Source organism: Clinocottus analis, unplaced genomic scaffold, assembly GCF_023055335.1.
Source record: "Clinocottus analis isolate CAN_PGR_092001 unplaced genomic scaffold, fCliAna1.0.p SCAF_8, whole genome shotgun sequence".
Taxonomy (NCBI): domain Eukaryota; kingdom Metazoa; phylum Chordata; class Actinopteri; order Perciformes; family Cottidae; genus Clinocottus; species Clinocottus analis.
Genome location: NW_027176240.1, coordinates 21,823,601 through 21,842,402, shown reverse-complemented (window position 1 = coordinate 21,842,402; position 18,802 = coordinate 21,823,601).

Genomic DNA, 18,802 nt, shown 5'->3' with positions numbered 1-18,802 from the left:
GATCCCCGCAGCAGTAAAAGCGTATTAAAGCCGGACCTCGGCCTCCAGGCGGCCGCGGCGCTCTGGAGCCGGATCAATGCATCGGCCGTTCCTCGCTTTGTATTCCAGGAGAGACTTCAGAGACGACGTGGAATCCGACCACGTCTTTAGTTTGAAGAGCTCGCGTCCCGTGGAGATGGAAGTGTAGCGAGAGTGGAAAATCCGCCTCGCCGTCTGACCTCATGCACCTTCAAACCTCCTCAGCAGGAGCGATCAATCAAACTTTCCATGGAGGGATATTTGGCAAGAGCCGATTTTGAAACTGACGGCGGTAACAAAAAGTCAAACTCATCGTGGGCCAGATGTTTGGAAACGTTGTGCCATGGAGGCACGGGGGCCCGGAGGCTGCGAGACGAGATCCACTCGTCCTGTGCGTGCAGAGCAGCGTGGGGTTGAAGCCCTTTCCAGCACTCAGTGGGCGAGAGGCAGACGGGGACTCAGTCAGGTTCACAGAGACGGGGAGGGGACGCCAACGCCCCACACAGGGAAAAACCAGCTGGCCCTGAAGGTTACAGCGCTAACCCCGCGAGCTACTCACTGAACACTGTGGAGGCCGGCTAACCTCGATGTTAACACACACAGTGAATCGTACAAAAGCAGCACTGTGTGGACAACTTGAAGCGTAGTTGAGAACATAAAAGATACACGAAACAAAGCATTTGCTTCATGCCAGAATAATATGAGTATACTATGAATGATTTAATTGTAAAGAGGCATGTAATGAAGCACTGCATCCACACAAGGCAACACATTGGCAGCAGGTATGTTTAGTCACTTTACCACATACGGGTCACACACGGCGTCTGGTCTACTTACTGGAGGTCCTGCAAGACAAAGACAAAGAGAGAGAGAATGCTTTTAGATTCACAGACAACACGGATGATGCACAGACAGTCAAAAGGACATTCTTATGATTGGTTCATAGTGTTTTTAATGCTTTGAACAGGGCTAAACTCATGCAGTGGGTCCACTTTCTGCCCTTAACGCCTCGTTTCCACATGTTTGTGATTCTGGAGGAAAGGTATAGCAGTGCGCCCTCTACTGGCCAGCATCAAATACATCTCTCTGCAGATGGATTGAGATTAACCTGCAGAGTCGTCCAGTCTAGACGAGTCACATTCATGCATTGTGTTCATCACTCGGTGCGTACGGTCTGTCTGACATCGGCTGAGCAAAAAAAGGCAACGCAGCGATGATCAGGAAGGTTCTCATGTCAGGATGTTACAGTCGTCCTGCAGACACACGGCTGTGTGTCTGAGGCCTGGTTCTGTACTCACTGACCTCTTCTTATCTGTATCTTCAAACAAAAGAACAAGCCACTAACTAGGAAGTATCCCCATGTTTTTCAAAGGAACGTCTTGTTCAATCGTTCAGACATAGTCCACGGTGTGGTTTTTAAGCTCTTGGGGTCTCGATCGCTCTGAAAGCTCCGTGTTTGGTCAACATTTCACCCCCCAGGCAGCGTCCTGGGATTGACTGGGAAAAGAGAGACGAACACTAGAGCAGAATCCACTCCACAACGTCTCGACACCTTCAATTATGGGAAATCCTTTTCCATAAACGACTGAAATGTCACGTGAGCTTGTTGAGTGGTTGTTTTATGAGCCTCCCCAGACTGAGAAACCTTATCAAAAACCATCCAGTGTTTATTTCAGACGCAGAATTGACCTTTCATAAGAACCGATCCGCCTCCCCTTGACCTTATGAGCACAAACGAGGTCATCGGAAAAAAATCTATTACTGCTGAATCCGGACAAGGGCCACAAAAGATGAAGTTACGTCCGTCACAGCGAGGTGGAGGAAACCAGTAATGACCAATCTGTCCTCTGAAAGGTCGAATCAAATCCCTGCTTTATGTTCTGAGCAGCTTTATGATGTCTGAGGGAAAGAGGAAGCACTTCTACCAACAACTGAAAGGTCAGAGATGTATTGTCAGAAGACGTCATGAATGTTACTTTATTATCCACCAACCCGAGGAAAGGACAACGTTTTAGGAGAAGCTCAGCCGTTCATAACACCAGAGGAAGTGGAGGACATTGGTTCACGACTCAAGTCCACTGGGATTAGTTTAACACTACGGGAGTTCTTATAGTCATCATTCATTTTTGCATGTTAAGTCATCTCTTGCTGTTTTTAACTTCAACGTGACAGACTCCAACACCAATGTGATCGATGTTATCGGCGTGGTCGCAACCCCAGCCTGAAAACATAATGGTCCTCTAACTTTCATACATAATTCAGTCATGAAGTCATCAATCCGTTGGCGGAGCAGCAGTCCACATGTCTCCTTCACCTTTCATCACTGACTGCTCCCCAGCGGTCCACGCATTCTCATCTCAACCTCAACTGAGAGCCGGTATTACGTCATGAAATGCCCTCATCAGGTGAGGGACTAGAACTCTGAAGGTGTACCTTGGTGCACCATCTAAGCAGCAACCATCTTGTCTCTGTTATGAGACGGGATCTGCTTTGTCCCAGCAGAGCGAGACTGTTCCAGTCTGTGGTCACCCAGCGTAAACTTAGACCTTCACTGAATGCAACAGTGGGGAAAGCAAACATGGAAGCAACATTCCTGTTGCATTCTGGGCCTGCCATCACATCCTGTTGGCTCGCCCCCCCCCCCCCCCCCCAAGGGACATACTGCAGAGCACCTTGATCCAAAAGGCACTTTGGGGGTCCGGAGGGGGGAAGAGGGTTTGAATATAGCGCACTGAGCGGCGCCTGGAGCCGAGCAACAGCTTTACATGCAGCGAGCAGCGGGCACCACATGAAACAAGCGTCACACTCATAAACACACACACACACTGAAAGGGATTTCGCTGGACTGCATTGATGTCATTGCTGTCAAACCGTCGCAGACACCTGTTGCTTCTGCTTATGTAACCGCACTCGTTAGACGGGGCCGGAAACGGAGATCTAATATCGGACGCCAACATGCAAAGTCATGGGCGTTCCCTCGCCCTGCTCCTATTGGAGGCCGGCGTCTGCTCCACACGCACTTTAGCTCGTTTTCAAAGCAATTACGCAACCTCGGACACTCAACTTTTAGTACTAGAATACTTTCATATTTCTGCATCTGCAAGAATGATCAACCTTCCAATCGACCTCTGTAACGGACCCTTTGTCGTCAGCTCTCTTCTCCTCTTGTGTCACAAAGAGTGAACTGTCTCAAGATGGCCGCCCACCTGCCCGTCGCACCGATCTCCGTCCCACACGGTCCAGGAATAAACTCTGGAATTTCAGTTCTGAAAATATCCGGATCCAAACCCAGCAGCACGGCGTCCTCGCTGACCGCCGCTCGCTCAGATTCCCTCGCTTCTCCGGTTGCTCTTGTAAACACGAAGCAGCCGCCGGGGCAAATGTTCTGGGAGCCGAGGATTGAAAGATTGGACATTTGAAAGCGTTGGAAGATCATAGATCACAATTCCTCTATATTGCCGTGAAAATAATATTACATTTGACCCCAAATGTAATTAAAAGGTAGAAGTGATTAAGACCCATACTCATTGTGACTGAATGGAGTTTGGAGGCGTCGCAATGCATCCTCAACGCTAAAGTTAACGTAAGCTGTTAGCTCCTCTTTGCTAACAGCTAACCGCAACTTGCTTTCAACACAACATTTGTTGTTCACAATGTAGTTTTATCAGAGACAAACATGGTGGAGGACAGTGTTTAACACAGGTGTGCGGTAGCGGCTAGATCAGGTAGCCAGGGGCACGGACCTGATGCATGGACTCAGCTTTGGCATTTTAGGCTTTTCAATATTTTCCAATACGAGGATCGATATCAGAACAACTCTCGCCGGGTCAGCGAGTTAGCCCCGATGACCTTCCCTCTAGATAAGGTCACTGTGTTGACCCCCAGGCTGGATCCCCCTCAGTGAGCCTCCAAAGCCTCCAAAGGCATCATGAGCAGAGACTACAGGGTGCAACAACCATGGACCAGGTTCTCAGATAAAAAGGGCTCTGCGTTGGGACTTTAAGGGACAACTCTGACAGAGCGATGGTTTAAGTGGTCTGTGGCTTCCTGCAGGACCAGTAGGGGACACCCCATCCTTCATGAAGGGGTCTGCAACACTTTTCTAATTCAAATCAAACAGCTTGGACCAATAAGTATCCTGATGAAATGTGCAGGTGCTGCGAGGTGAGTTTGAGGTCCAGGTCCCCATTATGCAATAAAAATAAGAACAACTTCAAATAATCCCCCTTGACGTCAACGGGACCGGCCTGTTTGCGCTGTCAGCCGAGCGCGTCCCCTCACCTCCACGGTTTCAGTCGCTCGGCTCCCGGTCTTCACATTCGCAGATATTTTTTTGCCAAGGAAAAAATGACTCAGCTATGTAAATTCACTTTCACACATGAAGGGTTTACAGCTGCAGTTGTGCAAACAGTGGAGGGATTTACTGAGGGGTGTGTCCGTCAAAGGATAAAACAAAATGAACTCTTGCACCTCGCTCATGGGGAGAAACGCCTCCACGTCTTACTGAGAGCTGGAGGAAAGCTTTCTGTTTAAATGTCATGCCTCTTCCACACACACACACACACACACACACACACACACACACACACGCACACAAACACACACAAACACACAGTTGTGTTAACGTGCTTTGCTTTGCTAACCCTACCCATAGCTATAACCACTACCAGCCCTAACCTAACCTTTACCCTAACCTGACCGACCCAACCTTTATTTTGAACCTCATCCTAACCTCTTGACCTCATGGGTGGCCTCACATGCGTTACGGTCGTCGCCATCTTTGTTTTTTTGGAGCTTATTTGGGCTGCTGAGAAGTTGTATACGCCCTCACAGCAGCTGCGTATTGTCAATCACCATGTACATCAAGAGAGAAGTAGAGTCATTTGTATAGATTTCTATACAACCAGAGGAGTCGCCCCCTGGTGGTCAGGAGAGAGAATGCAGCTTTAACACATGAAGCATAGACTTCTATACAACCAGAGGAGTCGCCCCCTGGTGGTCAGGAGAGAGAATGCAGCTTTAACACATGAAGCATAGACTTCTATACAACCAGAGGAGTCGCCCCCTGGTGGTCAAGAGAGAGAATGCAGCTTTAACACATGAAGCATAGACTTCTAGACAACCAGAGGAGTCGCCCCCTAGTGGTCAGGAGAGAGAATGCAGCTTTAACACATGAAGCATAGACTTCTATACAACCAGAGGAGTCGCCCCCTGGTGGTCAAGAGAGAGAATGCAGCTTTAACACATGAAGCATAGACTTCTAGACAACCAGAGGAGTCACCCCCTGGTGGTCAGGAGAGAGAATGCAGCTTTAACACATGAAGCATAGACTTCTATACAACCAGAGGAGTCGCCCCCTGGTGGTCAGGAGAGAGAATGCAGCTTTAACACATGAAGCATAGACTTCTATACAACCAGAGGAGTCACCCCCTAATCCTAACCTTAATTCAACTTAATCCTAACCTTAACCTAACCTTGACCTCAATCTAATCCTAACCTTAATTTAATTCTGACCTTAATCTAATCCTAACCTTAATTTAATTCTGACCTTAATCTAATCCTAATCTTAACTTAATCCTAACCTCCCCTTCACCTTAAACTAGGTATTCACCCTGAAACGGAGTGATTCCCGCTGTGGGGACGTGGGGATTATTGGGCTTTATAACAGTGTCCGTGTTGGGTTTGCATCCCAACACAGAAAAGAAATGAAAGTTAATCAAACACCATTCCTGCCTTCGCTGCTCAGTTAAAAGAAGAAACGTCCATCAGACAGAGCGAGGACAAAGGCTCCCATTCTTCATCCTCATCCTCGGCTTATTAAGAACATAGAAGAAAGCTGGGCCATTCCCACGGAGCACTTATAGCTTTGTTGCCTCGTAAAACACAAAGTCGAAGTTTTAAAGCCGCCTGTGATTTCTTTGGCTGGATGCTAACTCCGCGTCTTGCCATGAAACCATGCAGAATGTGGAGAGGAAGGGAGTCTGAGAAGAAGGTCACTCGCGCTCGTAAAGTGAATGATTCTGCTCCGGATGACCCGTCAGGCCTGCAGAGGGAGGGTTGACCTCTTCTGCATGTGACCCGTTCAGAGCCCGGACCGCTGATGAACTCTCCATGTGCACTGTGAAGGCGCCGCCCTGCAGGATATCTGATGCATTAAATCAATTAGAGGCCAGATAACCTGAACCTGTTGCATACAAACCAGCTTCTCATTCCATCAAAACGCTCCGCAGATGTTTCACTTGGATTAAAACATGTCCAGGATTAAAAGATTCTTTTTCGTGGACTAATGTCATGATTTAGTGCCAATTATATCAAATTAAAACGACCAAATGCAGCTTTTAGTGGTATAAAAAAGAACTAAACGGCCGTGTAAAGCTGCAGAATTGGTGACAATTCCTCTTTGTGCCCAACCTTCTCACATTACACATGACATTTGATCTGCTGTCGCCTGAAAATATTGATTAGTTACGCTTTAAATACAACCCAGAATGTAATTGCAGCAACGTCCAGCGCACAAGAGCAGGCTCTGTGGTCCAGAGTGAGGAAAGACACGTATTTACTTTATACACAAACGTCCTGTAAATCATCCCGCTGCATTAGCTTCACGTTCTCGTACAATAAACACTTCACTTCGAGCTCGGGAAGCCGGTAACGCCCCGAGGGTCTATCGCTAGGAAATTAGGCTGAACATCAGAGGTCATGTTTCCTCCCCTGGATGATTCAGCGATGCACAGTCTGAACCTTTCTCCATTGACTTAACGCACTGAGGGTTTATTCAAACGTCTGGATGTGGGAGGAGGAGGAGGGATGGGGGGGCTGTTGTTGGGCCTCGGGGGCAGGAATTAGCAAGACACAAAAGAAGAAAAAGTTTTGACTTTTCCAAGTGGAGCGGTCTGAGGTTTAGGGCAAAGCAGAGAGGGAGAAGACGAGATGCCGGCGGATAATTGAGAGCAACTAATAAGCAAAAAAGAGGACGACGGTGAGCCGTGCCAGAGAGAGTCAGACACAAACTCTCTTTAAAGACCGGCTGATTATGTGGGAGAAAACGGGAGGAAAGGGAAACCGGAACGAGGCTTCTTCTCAGCGCCTCTGGCTCGGATGCACCTCCCACACTGTAACCCGAGAGGGGCCCTTTGCGTGAAGGAGCCCTCAAAGGTCCACGGGCCCCTGTCATGAAAACCAATATGTCACCCGGCGCTTCCTTTGCTCCATGTCACCAGCGTGAAGGAGAGGAGAGGCAGAGAGGCTGTGCAACTCATCTGCTGTGAGTTCGTCCTGGATAAGTGGGCGTGGCCGGTGGGCGTGGCCTGTGGGCGTGGCCGGTGGGAGAGGAAGTGAAGCGCTCTCTGGGTGGAGAGGCCGAGCCAAGAGGAAGTTCCCCTGAAGAGGCCATTCAAACATAATCAGACTTGACGGAGTCAGGAACAGTGATGCCAAGTGTCTGTCTTCATTTTCTATTGTCCGCTGAAGATTAATACGTTTGGATTATTTGTTATGAGTTCCTCTCTAAATGGATTAAGCAGGATTCTTCATCTGCTGATTCATTCTTTCGCTCCACAGAAAGAGATAAATTAGAGTTTAATAGACGTAAACTGTCTCAGCATCCTGACAGCATCGGATGAGACGGATCATCTCTGATGAATCTCTTTTAGGTCCTGATGGCCCTCAGTGGCCCTCAGGGGCCACCGTGTTAACAGAGGAGCATTTCCTGGAGTGCTTTCACACATCTCTGATGTTTCCCCAGACGTAGAGACTTCATGGTCTGATGTTTGACGTCATCCTCCCTCACCTACACAACAAGTTCTCCATTACATTCACACACATATTTTTCCAGTCGTTCTCTGCGCCCTTAAATCACCTCCAGGACTTCACAACAGTATTCTCCATCATGGACTGCAGGCAACTGGTGTCTCTTCCTCTCTGTGAACACGAGGCTGCGGCGTGATGGACGAAACCCCGCCTCCATTCGACCCTGACCCCGCCCCCGCCCCCACCAGACCCTCAGCTCATTACTTAGACAAATGGCCACTCAGCAAAGGTTAAAACAACACATCCAGAAGAAAGGCCAGAGTGTTTTATGGGTTAAGACCACGGCTCTCTGAGGCCCTTCCTCCCTCGTCTGTTCTGGGACTTCATCCTCATCATTTTGTTGTTTTGAATGAAATGATGTCTGAGGTCACAAGAAGACGTGAAGCAGGAAACCGCACCAACAAGAAGCGATGAGATACCGTGCGTCATCGTTCATAGCGAGACCTTTTATACCTCCACTTGAAACAGCTTGGATCTTCATAGTTAGCTTATTGTTCCAATTATGAACATGACCGCTTATGAAGGACAACATGGTTTCATCTTAGTGAGACAGCAGTGAGGCGAGGAGACAACTGGAAGGAAGGAAACTTACTCAAACTGTCCTCTTTAAACATCCGCCAGAGCTTACGATCAACTGTATTGATAATTATGAAGGCTGGGATAAGTCACAATGTGACAATGCGCCATTTTACAATGTGTTCAAGATGGCATTTTCAAGCTAGCATTCAAGCTAGCAAGTTAGTTAGCATTTTTGACGATGAAAATCTCACTGGAACAAAATATTAGTGATCATTTATTGACAAAGATGCTAACTAAATTGCTAGCTTGAATGCTAGCTTCAAAATGCCATCTTGAACAGCTTGTAAGAGTCACAATGTGACATATCCGGACCTCCATAATTATCAATACAGTTGACAGTTGGTTTTAATTGAACCTTTAGCTTTTGAGAGCACCCGGATCCATAATTCATAAGCTCCTGTCTCACTGGGTTGCAGGTTTATTGAGCATACGCGAGACATTTCAATGCACCGCCAACACATTTAGAGTCCCAAGCTGCAAGAATGTTTCGCCGGCCAACATTTTTTACACTCACACTTTAATCCCTCCGTGTTGTTCATGGCTGCTCCACCGACACGCATCCAGAAATCTCATCACAAGATGACATTTACGTGACAATTAGCGGCCAGCAAAAACCAACGTGATGGGATGAACGCCGGCTCCCCGGCGTGTGCTCCGTCATCGGAGGCCGAGGCTTCTCGCCCCGCTTTGTCACGACGTAAACGCAACACATCCGTCTGGTTTCTCCCCGGCGGCCGGCGGCTGGAACCTCAACACCCCGCGTGACTCCGTGAGCTCGCCGTTGGCCCACGTTTAAGAATGAGGTGCTGCGAGGATTTAAAGAGGTGATTCATTCTCAAATAGAGTTTCCAGGCAGGAGAAATGGTAGCCGACGCACTACGCTATGCGAGCTATTAAAACAGAAGCTCAGACGGAGGGAGAGAGGGAGCGAGGGATGGCTGAAATAAATGGAGGTAGAGTCAATGCTTCTACCATGTGTGGAGGAACCGCTCTCTCTAACAGCTCCGGCCTGTTGGGCTAATAACAAAAGCAGAACCACCAACATAAACATCACAGGCCGAGGGGCCCCGGCTCTGATCACACAGGGTTAAACCGAGCTGAAGGGAAAATAAAGAAGCTGTCCAAGGGAAAAAAATCCCAAATGATTAGAGCACTTGTGGATGGTATGATGAATGGAAAAGATTAGATTCAGGCCTGAATATATAGAGCCAGAGGAAACGGGAGGCCCGGCCACCTCACCAGGCATTTCATAATATTTGGCACACCCGAGGTCTTGAAGTGTTTCTGTGGCACCACGAAGCTGAAAGATGAGCTTGAGATTAAAGACCCCCCCCCCCCCCCTCTCCCTCTCCGTCAGTCTGATGTGGGACGACAGCAGCGCTCCGGTTTCAGCTTCTCCGAACGCCCGCCCTTCATCGCCCTCGGCCCGCTCTGACTCCTCCTCACGCCTCGCGGCGAGCCGCTCTGAAGGCCGCCGACGCGTCTGAAGCCAGGACGTAGTTTGCATTCCCGTCGGGTTGAACGGGTTTGGACTGTGAGATATTTAAGAACACTTATATTACGTTAATTAAAGACATAAAACTCACACTGCACCGCTACGTTCACAGCTATGACGCTACTGCTACAAGCACATCCATTGACCGTATCTTGGTGACGGTCGATTCCATATTTTGGGACATGAAATATAAAATGGATGAACTGTTGACATACCTTTCATACTTGATATTTTATTTAGGTATTTGTACAGTTTAACAAACAATACAAACTTCAAAAGTAAGAAAGAACCTTTTCTGCACTTTACCCGGCACAAGTAATACGAGAGCGCTGCGATATAAGGAACAAAAATAGCACAATATGCCGACGACGTGTTTTTATATACCTGTGACGCAGACGTCTGCCTCCCTAACCTTTTATATCTCTGGACATATTCGGTACATATTCAGGATACAAGCTAAATATGCAAAAAACTTGAATATTACTATTCGACTAAAACCCAACACTCCTTATAAAGCAAAGGAAACACATTAACTGGTCTCAGAAGGCAATGAAATATGTTGACATCCCTTATAAAGGTAGTTTATAGCTGAAAGATTTTATTGAGAAACTAAAGTGTCTTATATCAAGAATAAATATTAAACTGCAGCTGAAATTACAAATGCTTTTGCATCAGATAGTGGACCGTGTGTAGTCCATCAAACCCTCAACTTAGAATAGTTGTCCTCTTGTGATGACAAAGTAAATATAGCTTAACAGGCCAGCATTATTCAGGGTGATATAGCCTCTTTTTGGCCACTTTCATACTTGGAGAAGACACTTTTATATCCTACTTGATGGTTTGGTTGAACAGTGAGCCGTGGACTCATCATCATATGTCAGCCGGTCCTCTGTAATGTCAGAATGGGAGCTGTCATCAGAGACATTAGTCAGCTGGACTCCCGCCTCCAGAACAAATGAATCAGCCCACATGAGGCATGAGCGCTGTAAACAATCCTCTCGAATCGCACACAGCACCTTCATTTACCTTCAGCTGGAAAGTGAAACCCCATAGACTCAGGATGTAACGTCAAGCCACGATGAATGAACAGAGTGTGTTTGTGGGGAGAAGGAAATGCACCATTTGTTACTCACACAGGCAGACGCGTGCAGCCAGCAGGTCGCCATGCTGCAGTCACGTTTAGAAATATGATGCATCGGACTCAACGCGAAGGGCAGTTTTGAAGTCAAGAACCACTTCATTAAGTCTGAGTCCTGTCCGAGTCCAAAGGAGTCCAGACCGATTCACAACGAGTCCAGTCCTGCTCAAGACCATTAAAGACAATAATGTCTGATGCTAAACCTCATGCTCCATCATAACGCACTCAGCGCACACAGATGGGACAACAGCTCATTTGGTTTAATGAGCTCAAAACACACATCGCCCCCTACCGAAAATAATGGCCCTCCAGACAAGCATACTGCAATACCGGTCAAACCATCTCATGATCACTAATATTATGTTCCAGTGAGATTTGTGTTGGCAAAAATGCCTGCAAAAATGCTAACTAAATTGCTAGCTTAAATGCTAGCTTCAAAAGAATATTCGCAACGCTTTTCCGCCTGATTTTACTCGCTCGACACTTCATGTGGTTACTTTGTTTTTTCTCATTCGCGGCAGAAAGGGGGCACGGCTACGTTAGCCCAAGTTAGCAGCACATAGCTTCACTAGCTAACCTAAACTGACCCGGTCACGTTCCTGTAGTTAGCAGCACATAGCCTCACCAGCTAATTCTGCTACGTCAGGACGGCGGTGAAGACAGGCGCAGCTTCTCAACGCTGGTCGGCTTTTGCAACTCAGTGTCGGGCGAAAAGGTGAAAAAGCGAATATTCGCAAGCTAATATTTGTGAATATTTGTGAGTGAACACGGCATTAGGTTTAAACTGTTGTCACCTGGTGCGTCCACTAACTGTACAAGTGAGCTCAGGTGAGGATGTGTAGATCGCGTCCCTGCGGTTGTTGGCGTGATGCGGCCGTGACACCAGCAGCCGCTAGCGCCCGAGCATCCGGCCCACATGGAGGCTTTGAGCTTCCTGTGGTGAACCTTGCAGGTCGGCGCTCGCTCCCCTTCCCCCAACAGCCTATCAAAATAAACAGTCCCGTCTGATGAGGGATGGCACGTCCACTGCAAAGACAAACAGAATGAAAAGCTCCATCACACGCCGGGATCGTGTTTCTCACGGAGCAGACCATAATGAGAGAAACAGGCCCGGCCGCAGAGACGGCCGTTTACCTCCAGCTCTGGCAGAGTTATGACTGACAGGACGCTCTCGCATTCCTGAAGCTCGCCGCCGGCGAGGCCTCCTGCCCGCCCCGGTGTCCAGAGAGGAGCGGCCTGATGACCACGCACAGACCTTTGAATCTTCTTCATGACATTTGAACCCAAATTAAAAAAAGAATGGTTTCAACAATCTTCTTGTTTGCCTCAGTGTGACATGAGGGAAGCGAGAGGCGGGATGACGCGTCACAACCTTCAACCAGCTGGTCCATAACGCTGATGCTGCATCGACATGAGAAGCATCTTCAACTCCTGGTTCACCAGGAAGCTCCAGAAGCTCTCTGACTCTAACAAATATGTTTCAAATGCTTTCTGCTTCCACTCTGCTCTCATCTCTGCTGGGTTTCATCTGTCTGTCTGTCTGTCTGTCTGTCTGTCTGTCTGTCTGTCTGTCTGTCTGTCTGTCTGTCACATAAACGTCAGTCCTCTGTTTCCAGATGTCTTCTGCCCATCTACACACACTCAGATCGGATCTACTTGGGATATCCTACACATCTGCCTATCAGATCTACACACACACAAACACACACTCTGCATGCCACCCAGGTTCTAAACCTAAACTACAGAGGAAACCAAGATAAAGCTCCAGCTGGGAATCAAGTTGAGGGGATTCATTTTAAAAAGTCTAGTGTTTCTGGTGTGGAGAGACTGTGACGATGACGGCGCTGGCGGATGTGTTGCTGTAGCCGATTGTTGAACGGCAGCACTGACACTGATCATAACTGGTTTGATATATCTGGAGGCAGTCTGAGGATGCGAGGCCCCTGGGGGCCGGCTGCTGTGTGTCTGGGGCCCCTGTGGAGCCAGCGGATATCAGAGCCTGGAGGTCAGAGCTGAGAGACGGCTGGCGTTCCACCTCTTTCATCTCCGCATGGACCGCTTGCCTTCACTCATCCTGAAGCCTGCTCCAACGCGATTGGTCGGTTCCACTCACGCAACCGGTTTTGAGACCCAAGTCCCATTGATCACTAATTCCATCAATGAATGAAGCATCTGTGACTATAAATGACTGTGTCTTATACTTTTAGGGCTCCGGGGTTTACAGACTTTAAAGCTTTCCAAACAGCGACCCCGCACATTCAACAATCCAACATGTCTGCCGCCTCCGGACAGAGGAAGCCTCTCCCCGCGCCGAGCACGTCGGTCCAGATCAACCATCTGCTGTTCGATTGTGACCCCGAGAACACAAAGTGTGTCTCAGATCGGCCGAGTGGAACCTGAGGGACCCGACAAGGGGAAAGGCTCCGGGGGCCATTTTGGCTCGCTGGAGCGGAGCCTGAGCCGCTGCCTGGAGCCCGTAGGTGGCGTCGGGCCTCATCATCTGGGATATCCATGTCATCGTCACGCGTGGAGTGGAGGCGGTGAACCGTGACGGCAAACACTGAGGAGAAGCTGAACGGAGAGGCGCAATGGAGAGTAGAGGTGTGTGTGGGTGAGGACTGCAGGAGCATCTCTTCAAGTGGCCCTTGAGAGCGTGACCTGAGGGCCACCGCCTGAAGCTAGGACCATGTGACACCAAGGAATGAGAGACAATAGTTTGATTGAAAAAATAAACATTCATGTAGATGCCTGTATGTATGCTGCTGATTCATGATCTCAACCTAAATGAACGTCATGAACACATGAATATAACACATTTACAGGACTTTTACACAACTTTGGGGACTTTTCCAGGCCTGGAAACAACCATTTTAAAAGTTTCCAGGTTTTCCATCAGCGTGAGAACCTGAAGGAGCATTTTAGTCTTAAGTTGGGACGTGTGCATAAGCAGGAATGTGGAAGAGAAAGCAGGGCCAGGAAGTGCAAAACAAATGATGTTTTCTCCCTAAAGCGATGAATATTCATTATATCAATATATACAAAAAGAATCGTGAGCATCATTTTGGCCATATTTGTGCAGTTGAAAGCTAAAAAGAATGAAGTAAGTAGACAATCAACTGTCATATATATACATACACTGAGGTCGAGTGCATGTTAACACACACACACACACACACACACACACACAGCAGGGGGCCATGGGAGAGGGGGCATCAGTGGTGTTCTCGCGCTCCAGCTCTCTGGATTAGTCATCACCTCCCTGCTGAGCTGACGGTGACTCAAGGTAAACAATAAGAACAACAGACTGACACACACACACACACACACACACACACACACACACACACACACAGGGGGATTAAACCGTGAATACTATGGAGGGCCCTTGACCAGCTTAAAGCGCTGATCACCATCACCATCATCATCATCACCTCACTACCAGCTGCTCTGGAGCCACTAACGCACTGCATGCTGGGAGGTTTGCTCCAGAAATAAGGGCATGGGGTTTATTTCAGGAGTGTGACTCGTCCTGCGAGGCCTTTTCAGTACGTCAACAAAAAAAAAAACTCCAACTTCATCACAGCCGTCCCAGAGATGAAGGCCCGGACATAAAACATGAACTCTGCACTCGACCCGTCCTCAGTGGGGTTTAGTGTCCCGCTCGCAGACACGCTGACCTTCACCGCCGTGGTTAAGGAGGACCAGCTGGACCGCCGTGTGAGGGGGCGTGGTCTCGCTGTGTGATGCGTACAGGTCCGCTCAGTGAGAGCTGGAGCTTTGATGATCAGATTATGTGTGAATTATATTCTATAAAAAGTACGTTTAACGTCGAGAAAGGGGCCGGACCGACTTTGTTCTTATGTGGAACGGGACATCGGCTTGCAAAAAATGCTAACTAAATTGCTAGCTTAAATGCTAGCTTCAAACAACAGTCTATCGCTGCTCCTCTTCTGGCATCGGCTCATCCCGCCTGACAGAAACCCGTACAGGTGCCGTCCACCAGCGCCAAGCCGCCTGCAGGCTTCCCGCCCTTTTTAAAGGCCGTACAAAGAGCGGCGCGGGCGTACTGGACAGCCGGCCGTGTGAAAGAGCGGCAAAACAGCAGGGCGGCTGTTAACTTTCTCCCAGCAAACAAGAGGAACACACATTTGGCAGAGGAGCCACTTGGTGTGTCACCTCCACCTCCTCCGGCTCTGTAAATAACCCTGTTTGTGTTGGAGACATCAAACGGCTGCTTAACGGCGAGATGAGCTAACCAACTGCCCCACAACCCACACGGCGCTCTCTCATTAACAGCTGGGGAAGTGGTACAGACGCATGGTATCGCCATCTTACACACACACACACACAAACAGACACACACGCAGCCTCGGGGTGAGCCAGCAACAGGTTTGACCTCTGACCTGCAGATGAGAGGCCTGCTAACTTGCTAACTACAGATCCCGTCACGGTATTAGCAGACAACAGCATTGTCATTATCATTTTTTTTAATGATATCAAGACTTTAGCTGAATGCCACCACGGAGCTATAAGAGTTATGAAAATACACACATTCGACTGCTTGAGTCTTTATCATTAATAAATAATCCTGATGAGCGGCTCTCCAGCAGTCTGACGGACGCTCGCTCCAGCGAGCCGAGCCCGGCTGCGTGATATTTGTATTGAAAGTGCTCGGTTATTATTAACGTTGTTGGTCACAGATAGGTTTACATGGCTTCCCCTCGCCGGCCCTCTTAAACCCTGACCCCCGTCCGGCTGGCGTTTTGTCGTCTTTTGAAGTGGTTTGATGGAGAGACTCAGCCGGCTGACAGACATGCTGCCCGGCTAACGCTCCACTATTCTTAGATGGAGGCGGGGGGAGGTGGGAGGGGGGCTTTTGAAGCAACTGCGATTGTTAAGTGTGTGTTGAAGCTTGGTAGAGGACCGAGTGAGCTCTGGAGAAGAGCTTAACCTGCTGCAGGGTTCCCAGACTTTGCCGGTTTAGCAGAAGCGACTTTTTTTTCCCAGCTTTTCAGACGAGCTGCTGTATAGTGTTTGAGCCCGGGAGAGAAAGATGGATGGATGAACGGGTGCGTGGACGACCACACCGTGGGCGGCTCGTGGAATGATGGATCGATAAGACAACTCGCCGCGTAAGAAGCTGAACTCTTCGTCTGGATCAAATCTCCACCGTTGCCGGAGGAGTGTCGCCTGCAACCCCAGTGCTGATCCTCCTCCTGGGCTCCGGCGCGCCGGGTTTTCTAGCTTTTCACCGACTCGTGCAAGACTCCAGTGTCTCTGCTAAAGCCATAGAGCTGCCGTTGCATTCTTCAAGCGGCCTCAGAGACCCGACGCGCTAACGTCTTTACAAGACAACAAGAAGCTCCTACGTGGAGCGCCGCATTCTTGTGCTGCCGAGAGGAATCTCACGCACTTTGTTTCTACCTCCACATTCACACAAACGACAAAGATCCCCTTTGAAAGGAGAGATTTCCATGGCTTCTGTGGAGTAGGTGGTGATAAAGGAATGAATGGGAAGAAGGATAAACTGAGAGAGAGGCTCTGCCACAGTGTTTTCTTGGTGTTTGTGTAATTTCTTCAGGAGAAATTGAAGCCATCCTGCCTAAAAGCAGGAGTGAACCAGAAGTGGCCTGAACCTTCAGTTGCCGTTAATCACCATGTTTGTTTTCACAGCGTCGTAAAGTCACAGTGTGAGACGCCCGAGGGCTTTTCCTTCCTCTGTCGTGTCCGTGAGATAAGAGGGGTCAAGAAAAATAAATGTCTTACAAATAAAGACCTTTAGATGTCCTGTTGTCTCCAACAAGGAACATCGGGGGATTATAGTTCATGTATTTATAACACGTGTGTCGAATTATATCTCAAGCAGGAAAAAAAAAGGTGGTCAATGAAGGGAGGAGCAGTGAGGGGGTTTAATGGACTTGTGTTGCTCTAGTCCTACACTACTGTCAATATTCACACACTGATGGAGGAGCTACATGAAGGTACCACCTGTCCATCAGGACTAACATTCACACTGATGGAGGAGCTACATGAAGGTACCACCTGTCCATCAGGACTAACATTCACACTGATGGGAGGAGCTACATGAAGGTACCACCTGTCCATCAGGACTAACATTCACACTGATGGAGGAGCTACATGAAGGTACCACCTGTCCATCAGGACTAACATTCACACTGATGGAGGAGCTACATGAAGGTACCACCTGTCCATCAGGACTAACATTCACACTGATGGAGGAGCTACATGAAGGTACCACCTGTCCATCAGGACTAACATTCACACTGATGGAGGAGCTACATGAAGGTACCACCTGTCCATCAGGACTAACATTCACACTGATGGAGGAGCTACATGAAGGTACCACCTGTCCATCAGGACTAACATTCACACTGATGGAGGAGCTACATGAAGGTACCACCTGTCCATCAGGACTAACATTCACACTGATGGAGGAGCTACATGAAGGTACCACCTGTCCATCAGGACTAACATTCACACTGATGGAGGAGCTACATGAAGGTACCACCTGTCCATCAGGACTAACATTCACACTGATGGAGGAGCTACATGAAGGTACCACCTGTCCATCAGGACTAACATTCACACTGATGGAGGAGCTACATGAAGGTACCACCTGTCCATCAGGACTAACATTCACACTGATGGAGGAGCTACATGAAGGTACCACCTGTCCATCAGGACTAACATTCACACTGATGGAGGAGCTACATGAAGGTACCACCTGTCCATCAGGACTAACATTCACACTGATGGAGGAGCTACATGAAGGTACCACCTGTCCATCAGGACTAACATTCACACTGATGGAGGAGCTACATGAAGGTACCACCTGTCCATCAGGTCCATACACTGATGCCACGGCCTGCGGGAGTAATTTGGGGTTCAGTGTCTTGCCCAAGGACACATCGACACGGACTAGTGGAGCCGAGGATCGACCCGCCACCCCTCTGTTTGAAGGCCGACCCGCTCTCCTGGTATGGTGGACATGGTAAACTCCATGCCGACGGTCCTGTGGCGCACTGCAATGTGTGCGTGTCCATCATCACGCCTCTGGAGTATACATGATGCTCAGAGATTATCACATGCACATTTAGTGTGGGTGGATGGTTGAGGGTCAGAGGTCAAAAGGAGTCTTTGGAGCCTGTAATGGATCTCCCTTTTCCTGACACGGGGGGCTTCTGATGTAACACCTTCTCATCCCCCACCACACTACTCCGTCACAAGCTGATGCTAACAGCACTGAACAGACCCTATGTCCCTAGAGAGGCCTGGAAGAGACAAGGGCTGATCCTTGTTGTGGACCAGGGATGAGGCGATGCAGGGCTGATGGGGGTCGGGGTTGAATAGATGAAACAGTCGGCCACTGACCACCACGACCTACCTGAAAACCAGACTGTACCGGGAAGAATGCAAACTTCTTTCTATGTTCTCGGACTTTCAAGCCACTTTGTTCACAATTTCGAAGCAACCAAGTTTAAAAAATCATCAGGATACATCTGAAAAATATCTGAATTACTCTAATAAAAAGTCAATAATCACTGCACACTGACTGACTTTTATACATCTCCTCTTGATCTGTACTCACACTCATGGACAGGATGTCGCTCGCAGGTTTTCAGAGCTTTTGGGCTATTTTAGGACATCCTGCCACCGATGTTTGCAACACCAGCAATAGCTTTAGAAGCAGCTAAGCTACAAGTCACTTGTCCTGATCATGCGTCAAGTGTGCAAAGGAAGCA